The sequence below is a fragment of the Podarcis liolepis genome, assembly GCF_965112155.1.
Source record: "Podarcis liolepis genome assembly, chromosome: 13".
In the NCBI taxonomy this organism is placed as follows: domain Eukaryota; kingdom Metazoa; phylum Chordata; class Lepidosauria; order Squamata; family Lacertidae; genus Podarcis; species Podarcis liolepis.
Window position 1 is genome coordinate 26,389,727 of NC_139573.1, and position 9,389 is coordinate 26,399,115.

Below are 9,389 nucleotides of genomic sequence, written 5' to 3' on the forward strand. Positions count from 1 at the left end.
ATCATGTAGCCTGCATGTAAACAACATCCTTTATACATATATTGATATGCACAAACCTGTGGAAACTTATAGTTACTTAAGAGGATGGCCATCTGCATAGAGTGTTCTGAACTGAATCCCCCAATTACAGACAATGCATTTTTCCTCTCACACCTGTAATTGGGCATATTCTTTTTCTGCTTAAAGAGTAGATCCAGGATGACCTCATATGTTCTTCTGGAGTTAAACAGGTTGTCATAGATATCGAACCCCAGTGTGATGTTGGGCAGGAGCCGTGTGTTGTCATTGATCTCATTAATGGCAAAAATCAAGGCAAAGACATGTTGATAGTATTTCAACTTTGTTCTGTAATGAGGTTGACAGTGAAACTTAGAGACATCAATTAGAGAGAACATAAATTGCTATCAGCAGCAGAGATATCTCTTTAAAAGAGATGCCACACACATCCAAACAAGACTGAGAAATGCAGGTTAAGATCAGAAAAAACTGAATCAAGGGAATGTATTTTGAATCATCATGTATGAACAGAGTTGCTCAACTGAAGCGGGGTGAGGAGGAAGGATAATATTTGATGGTAAATCTGGGGCAGACGAAGCCACATTTAAATACTTTAAATCATGGACAACTCACTGCGGGTATGAGAAAGGGAGGTTAAGATAAGAAAATAAATGTGGAACAGAGGAATGTATTATGATTCAGAATGTGAGAGGAGAGTTAGACCAATGGGGAATAGGGAGAATATTTCTTTGTAAATCACTGGCCTTTGGATCGACTGGACTTAATATTTGAAACATCGGATGGAGCTGCCTTTCTTCAGTAATAGTAGTGGGGATTCTCCATTCCTTTCTCTACTTCCCTTTCATGCTCTCCTGGCTCTGCTTGTCATGTAAGAGAGATACAGTGAATTGACTCAGCTTTGTACAACAGGCTGTTTTAAAGGGCTACACCTAGGAGAATAGGGTGGGGTCAAAATCCTTCCTATTATGGAGGCTCTTTGGGGTAACAGTTTCCCCCACTAGGGGGTTGCATTTTGACCCCAAACCTGTGTTTTACAGCCTAGATTTCTTCAAAGATATTAAGGAACTGCTATGAAGATTTCTCACTGGGAAATCTGGGAGTGGAAAAGACAAAAGTGAAGTTTAACAAAAAGCCATTCTGATAAAAAGGTTTCATGCAGAGTGTGAACTTATGGTCCCAACTCTAGTTCTTTCCAGGGTCACTTATTCAGGGGTGCCAACTTAAATAAAATATTGTGGGGGCCCAGGTAAGCCCCACCCTGCATAACTGCTCACATGATGCAGTGCACACACACCATTTGAATGGGAATGCCTATCAACTTGGGGGGAGGAGCTCCTAGGAGTTGGCTGCTATGCACTTATTCAAAGTCAGAAAAGCTTATCCAGATTGGATTTTAGGAATTCAGGGATTTGAATGCTCGCCACTCCTTTAAGGCAAATCTACCTAGGCACCAAATGTAGTTTCTGGGTGTTTATTAAAAGCAGAAATTTGAATGATACATTTTCCTCATTAACTTCAGTTAAACCCTTTGAAAAATTAGCTGTTTTGGACATTCCACAAACACACCTGCAATGTGACTGTTGTCAAATGCAATGTTGGCAAATATGAATATGAGTTATTAAAAAAAAGACTGTACAAAACTTACAAAGGAGCATCATGACTTCCATCTGGAGCAACTTTAAAATTGAGCAAATATACCCCAGGTTGACTTAAAGAAAGAACCCCACCAATCACTACTTCTCCAGGCTTATACAAATGGTCTTGGGTGTTAATGCATGCTCCTGTCATTTCACTACAGGCAAAAGGAGGAAGCTGAAGCTGTAACAATAGCATCAAGAACCAGCATCTTGGTTTAAAGACAAGCCTACCATGCTGCAATTGAACCATAGCATGCTTTGCCACACACACAGCAGGGATAGAAGATGGTCAGTTTGTCCTTCCTGCATTTATCTCTGCGTTCTCGTCTGTAAGTGGCACATTGCATCCAGCACTTGTGTGAGGTCAACATTTCTGTTTTAATTTTTGTCACAGATGAAGTAAAGCTAATAATAGTGCTTCACATAATTACAGAGTAAATTAATTTCTCCCTGATGTCACCTATGCTGTTTGTGAGAACCAAATAATTTTTATCCCAGACTCAACCAGGTTTCCACCTGCTTCAGTGAAGTTACAATGTTTGATGGTTTTGGTAAAAGAAGTGGATGAAGTTCCAAGCTTTTCCGAGGCAAAGGTGAAGGACCCCTGGACAGTTAAGTCCAGTCAAATTTGACTATGGGGTGCAGTGCTCATCTCACTTTCAAGCCTAGGAAGACAACGTTTGTCCATTTTTCCAGTCATGTGGCGAGCATGACTGAACCACTTCTGGTGCAATGGGACACTGTGACAGACGTTCTTTCATCTTGTACCCACACTCAACTCCATCCACCTTTGTCTAATGAGTGAAGCCTTTCCCCCGTTTAAATAATGCCTTATGTAGTACTTGTTTCTTGTCCAGTATCCTATTTAAGCCACACGATCTTGTCATTTTGCCACTATGAGTAAGCCTGACTAGTTGTTCTTCTTCTTCTTCTTCATATCCCTGCATTCCCTTTCAAAGAATAAAATGGGGCCCTACAAAAAAAAGCTGGCTCATCTAATGGCAATTAAGATTCAGGCAATTTAAGCTGTCTGTTACGAGAAGCGCAAAAAGTGTACTAGTACAAAAAAAGACACATAAGAAATAAATTTGCATTCAGTCATTACTTTCATGGGGTTAGCAGTTTACTAAGTCCAGTAAAAAAGTGCTTAATGGTAATACAATAGAATACAATACAATACAATAGGAAACAAAAACTGGTCAATCATTTGCTGTTTGAGTTATCAGCATCTTAGTATTGCTCAGTAAATTTTATTGTATATAGCCAAATGCCTTTATAATGGACAGCAAAGAATAAAAGGGAAACTTTCATCTAAAATCATACAATTCAACCTGTAGCAGTTTACAACCTAAAAAAATTACAACATTAAAAATTAAAATTGGAGTGCATTCACATAGCTGGAATGGAGTTTCTTGGCTGCTAACACAAAATTGGCTACCTGGTGTGTAATGTATAAATGTTTATCTGCTAGGAGTTCAACTGTGTCTTCCTGTGTGGATTACCCTGCAAGCCAATTAAGAATTGGCGATATAAATTTTCCTGTGGGCGTTGTATACAGAGGACAAATCAGCAGATAGTGTGTGATGTCCTCTACCTGATGGCATCCATATATACATTTGCAATCCATATGGGGAATTCTCCAGTATCTCCCCTCTAAATTTGCTGAGGGCATCTGTTGGAATCCGAGTTATACAAAGAACCTGCATAGTTTTGGGAATGTCAGAATTGGGCCTTGAGTGATTTGCTTTAATTTGAAGGTACCAAGTAGAGTAACGACCTGCAGCGATGGATGGCATCCTGGTCCTGGTTGGCATCCTGATCAAAAATCCAATTTCTAAGGTCATGTGGGCAAAGGGCTACCATCTGAAGCTTATAAGACCTAAGCTTATCTTGGCACTTTTGTGCCCAGCCCCCTGTCCTTAGTTGCTCTAACCAAAGCTTAGTAAGGTTATGATCCTCAAAGGCATTTAGTCTGTGCCAGTATCTCAGATAGACTAGATCAATTCTGGCTACTAGCAAGGGAGGCCCAACTCAGTTCTGAGGTGGGCTACTGGTGTCCTGCAGGGAAGCCCCAAAATCTGCCTCATAAATTTATTTTGTAGGATTTCTATTTCAGATTTTACACCAAATTCATCCTAGTATTGAGATTGGCCCTGAAAACAATCATGTAACATTTGGGGAGAAAGATACAAGCTAATGCACAGTTTACTAAGTTCAGGAAAGAACTTTTAAATGGGACCCCCACCCCCAAAAAACATGTAGCAAACAAAAACTGATCAATCATTTCCTTTTTTGGTTAGCAGCACCTTGGTATTCAAATCAGCCTTGGGGGAAACGATGCAACATTTCATGTGGGAGATGCAAGCCAATAGCGCAGTGTTGGAGGCCAAGATGGCAAAAACCTCCACAGCCATTATATATTTCCCCTTGATGCTTAGGTAACTTGGAATAAATGAGATCGAAACACTGCAAAACACCAACATGCTGAAGGGGATAAATTTGGCTTCACTGAAAGTGTCAGGCAATATTCTAACTAAGAAAGCTACAGTGAAGCTGATCATGGCTGGAAAATCCATGTAGCCCAAAATGCAATACAACATGATAATAGAACCTTCATTACATTCCAGCAATAAAAAAGCAATATATCACCAAAGTGAACAGATTGCAGGAATTACATATTTGGATGAAAGAATGGAGATTTAACAGGCAAAATCAGCCCATCCTTTTTCCAGTTAGCAGGTTCTTTTTGTTGAGATCAGCCCTGAAAATAATGATGTAACACTTGGGGAAGAAGATGCAAGCCAACAGCCCAGTATTGGAGGCCAAAATGGCAAAAAGCTCCACAGCCACAATGTGTTTCCCCTTGGTGCTCAGATAACCAGGAATAAAGGAGATCCAAACACTGCAAAACACCAACATGCTGAAGGTGATAAACTTGGCTTCATTGAAAGTGTCAGGCAAGCTTCTGGCTAAAAAAGCGACAATGAAGCTGAAGAGGGCCAATAAGCCAATATAGCCCAAGACACAGTAGAACATGTTGATGGAACCTTCATTGCATTCCAGTATGATCTTCCCAGTCTGTGAGTACATGTCAACATCTGGGAATGGTGGAGAGGACAACGACCATGCAATACAAATACACACTTGTTGGAGGGAGCAGGAAAGAACAATGGTAATAGCCACTTTTTGGCCCAGCCGTGTCCTGATCCTGTTGCCTGGCTTTGTGGCCCAGAAGGCCAGGATCACAAGGATTGTTTTTGCCAATATGCAAGAAACTGCCACAGAGAAAATGATGCCAAAGGTCATTTGTCGAAGACGGCAGGACACCTTCCCAGGTTTGCCAATGAAGACCAAACAAGAAAGATAGCACAACAGGATGGCAATGAGAAGAACACAGCTGAGGTTCTGGTTGTTGGCTTTGACAATAGGCGTGTTCCAATGCTTTAGGAAGGTTTGTAACACAAAACAAGTGATCACAGCAAAGGAAAGAGTAAAACTAGCCAAAACAATCCCCAAGGGCTCTTGATAGGATAGGAAAGATATAACCTTAGGGATACAGTGGTCGTGGATCTCATTTGGATAGTGATCTTCTGGGCACATGGTACAATGAACTGCATCTGAAAGGTATAAAGAGAATATATTATTGAAATAGCACTCTTTGCTTTAAGCAGGAAGGATTAAATGTCATAATGCCTTGTGAATGCCGGACAAAAATGATTCAATCCAAATGTTTTAATGAAGGCGTCTCAATTCCAAATATATACTAAGCACGGAACAAAGCCGAAAGACAGGAGGGTTACATTCAGCAAGGTACCTCAGGGTGACTTGAAGAAATGATCATTAAAATAATAATAATCTTTTTGGTGGGGCAATAAGACCTCACTACTTGCCGTAAGGTGGGGCCCAGGCTTTGGGGCTATATCTTGTCATGCCCTTTGGAATGGGAAGTGTTTGGCTTTGCCAAGCAGAGTCAGTCCACCATGTCCCTGAGTCACACTGAGCCAGTTGCCTCAGGCAGCAGACAGGGCACAGCTGGGAGGGGGGCAGAATGTCCCTCCCACCACTACCACCCATGTTGCCCTCTAGGGAAAAGGTCCCTCCACCACTGGCTGGGAAGAGTGGGGCCACTGCTGCCACAGCCTGTTCCTTTCCATCTCTTTTTTTTCTCTCTCCCACCTTCTTCAGCATGCTGGGGCTGATTTCTCAGGAAGCAGCAGAGGTGGCAGCAAGGGGCAGATTTTATGAATAAAATGTTCAAATCATCACTTGTGTCTTGCTTCTTTATTTCTGGGTCTGGTTGCAAAACACAACCGTTTTAACTTAAGTGTGTCCATTGACAAAAATATCCTGAAAACTGATTCACCAATACAGTTCCAATATATTCCCTTGCAATCATGATTCAAAACACTGAAGGCTGATTCAGGACAGTAGTCCCAGGGTGGAGCTATGCTCATCATTTTTAATGTTAAGGAAGGGTTAAGAAATGGTTTCGATAATGTAGATGAACACATGATGCCCTCCTTTTTCATTCATAATGTGTTATCACCTTGTCTTTTTATCACTTAATGAATAATCATTTTACGCTGCGATATTGGTAAAACACTGCTCATATGTCCCTATGTAGCATTTTACCTTCTTTTTTTATGTCATTGAAACTCCCATCCCCCTCCAGTGGTATTTGAGGGGCACAGAAATCAAAGACAATGGAGGGAGGGAAAGATGGGAGGGAGGAAGAATTAAAATGTAACACCAGAGGACAAAGCAGAGCAACCAGTGACCAGGAGCAGGGAAAGAAACAACATTTAGGAAAATGTTGTGGCCGGGTATTATTTAAATTAGATGCAAAAACCAAGGTATAAAACATGTTAATTAATAAGTATGCCCTGTGACGTTTTAAAACAACATATCTACCATCGTCCTAATAACAGGAAATAACATTAAACACGTCAGTGTAGATCCCGCCCTGGACATTGTTGACCACTGAACTGCAAAGTAGCTCTGTGAAGCAGAAGCAGTGCCTTTCTTGAACAGTTTTTCAGTTGAGATGTAAAACATGCCCAGTGAAAAGCACTCAATTGTTGGTGGCTTTTCTGTAGAGAAGCAGCTTGCAAAAGTGCATTATGCACAAAGAAGGATTGACACCTCTGACAAACTGAGATGTGAATCTTGTGGGGTGTATGCTTGCTTCTTTGCAAGCAGCTTCCCTGCTGTCAAGCCACATGTAAAGGAGCAGGATTGGCACCTCTGCTGAGCAACCGTTCAGTGGAGGCCCTGATCCTACATGTGACAGGGTGCTGCTGTGCAAGAAGCTTGTCAGAGAATTGAACTCCTGCTCCTAGTTTGGAAGTGGGAGGAGAGGGAAAGCAATAGCTCCTTCCTGCTTCCCCTTCCCGGTTACATGTTCATTAAAAATAAGTTCCTCCCTAAAATACTTCAGAACCAGGTTAAAGGTAGAGCAGGTGGTTAACCCTGATTCAAGAGCCCTGAATTGAGGTTTAGTATTGTATGTCAGTGCATAGCCCTGCACACTGCAGAACTATACTGATAATTATTTTGCTATGTTGATAAATCCTCAGTAGTGCCAGTCTGCATAAACACAGACTTGCAAATTGTAATTTCTCAGGGACCTGAATAGAATTAGGAATGCACTGCAGATGGAAGAGTGTTTTTTACTTTTTCCTGCTGTGCTGTGGTCCTGATAAAGTATAGAACACAAAACTCATGTTTCTAAAATTTATTGTACACTGTCACATACCCTTCTTGTTAGAAATCATGTTTTCTGAGCATGGAGTGCAGTCATAGCAACAGGCTGGTTTTCCTTCTTGAACTATCTTACTGTGTCCAATATGGCAGCTTTCAACGCATATGGAACGTGGTGGCACCTATTCATTAAAAAAAGGGGGGGGATAGAATGCATGAACCTTGTCCTCAAACATAGGACAGCCCATCACTTCTGTCCTTGCATGAAATCTGATGTGGTTAGGGTCTTTTTAGTGGTGGTGCTGAGGTGATGAAATTTCTTCTTTCTTTTATTATATAAAGTTTTAACCTGGTGTTTTATTTATTTCCTGCTTTTTATTTAGACTTATTAAGGTGTTATGCCTGTTTTGGAATTTTGTAAATATGCAGATTTGTGAAAGGGGCAGAAATGGGGAAACGATGAAAGCAAACTATAAGGGGTGTTTAAAGATATGTAGCAGCCTCTATTCCTAATGCTCCACTGTGCTGCACATTTTGTGATTTTTAAATATTCTGCTGGGAGCTATGACTTCCTAGAAAGTGCATATAGCCCCACACTTTGACTCTTTTATTAATTGCCATACACAGCTTTTTTTACTATTTCTCTGACAAGAAGCACTATATACCACCTGTTCTGCACTACAGCTCTAACACTAGGAGCTAATCAAGTTTGCTATTTGGTTGCATGCCCTGAAACCCACCCCATGGAAATAAAGACACAGTGAAGACAGAATTTAGTTTAAAGGTTAATGAGCAAATTTAGGCCACAACTTTATTGAATACACAAGTGTGACTGGTATTGGCTTAGACATTGGTATCTAATGACTATAACAGGCTCCTGCTAACCCAGCAGGGAACCCGCAGGGGTAAACTACCAGCAGAGGGAACTCCATCAATGTATATTGACCGGAGCTCACCCCTGGGGTTCCCGGGGGTCCTGGCATGGCCCTAGCCCCTCCCCGGGCTTTGGACAAGATCCACCCCGGATTCCTTTAACGGAATACCCTATCAAAATGGCGGGGCAGGTGATGGCAGTTGTGACGATTGCTAAGAGGTCGGCAAAAACCAAGTGGCCACAGCCAATCTGCCACACTGGGAAAAATTGCTACCTGGCCCCTGTTCCAAAACACGTGACCAACTGAAGTCCAAAGCAAGGCCAGACATGACCTAACTAACAGGTGGGAGGGCGGGTGTTCGGCAGCAAAAAAGCAAGAGGAGGTCCCCACATCGTGCTGCCAATTAAATACCCCCAACCCTTGTCACATCGCTGATTGGCCAAGCCATTTGGGGGGGGGAGTCCCAGAGCAATATGGACCCTCTGTTAAGAGGATCCAACTTCCCTGAGCAAGCAAGAGGCCAAAGTCCTGTCAGCTGGAAAGCTGACAGGCTCCTAGCTGCATGCAGCAGTGGGAGTGCAACCCAGTCTGCTGCTAAAAAAACCGTGAACTTGGATTTGTGTGATATTTTATTACCCAGGTCAAGCTCTGGAAGGCTCGGAAATTAGTAAAGAGAAATTATAAACTGAATGGACTGCAGCGGGAGTTCAAAATGGCACAGACAGCAGCTCCATTCCATTAAGATACACAATTTCTTCCTACCTGCTTTAATCTCTGATTCCACACAATGACATCTTCCATAACGCTGAACATTTGGCTTGGCAAAACCTTTCCAACTAAGACTTTGATGTAGGACTCATTGGGGAAAATGACCCAGTTGATGATATCATACCCGATGGATAATTCCTTGTTCTTAAACAGGACTTCTTGGGCAGCTCCATTGTTAAAATGGATGTTTTCCAAGAAAAGGTGGAGCTAGATTGGGAGGCAGCACAACACCTTTTATGAAATGGCATGCATAGTTACTGTGTCTATTCTACTGTGTCTATCTTCCATTTGGTCATTTACAAATATTTTAAAATTGGACCTGAAGAGAAGCACAGAGGATTCAAATTCATAAGATTTCTGTCACTTTATCTCCACATAGTAAGATAGCAGT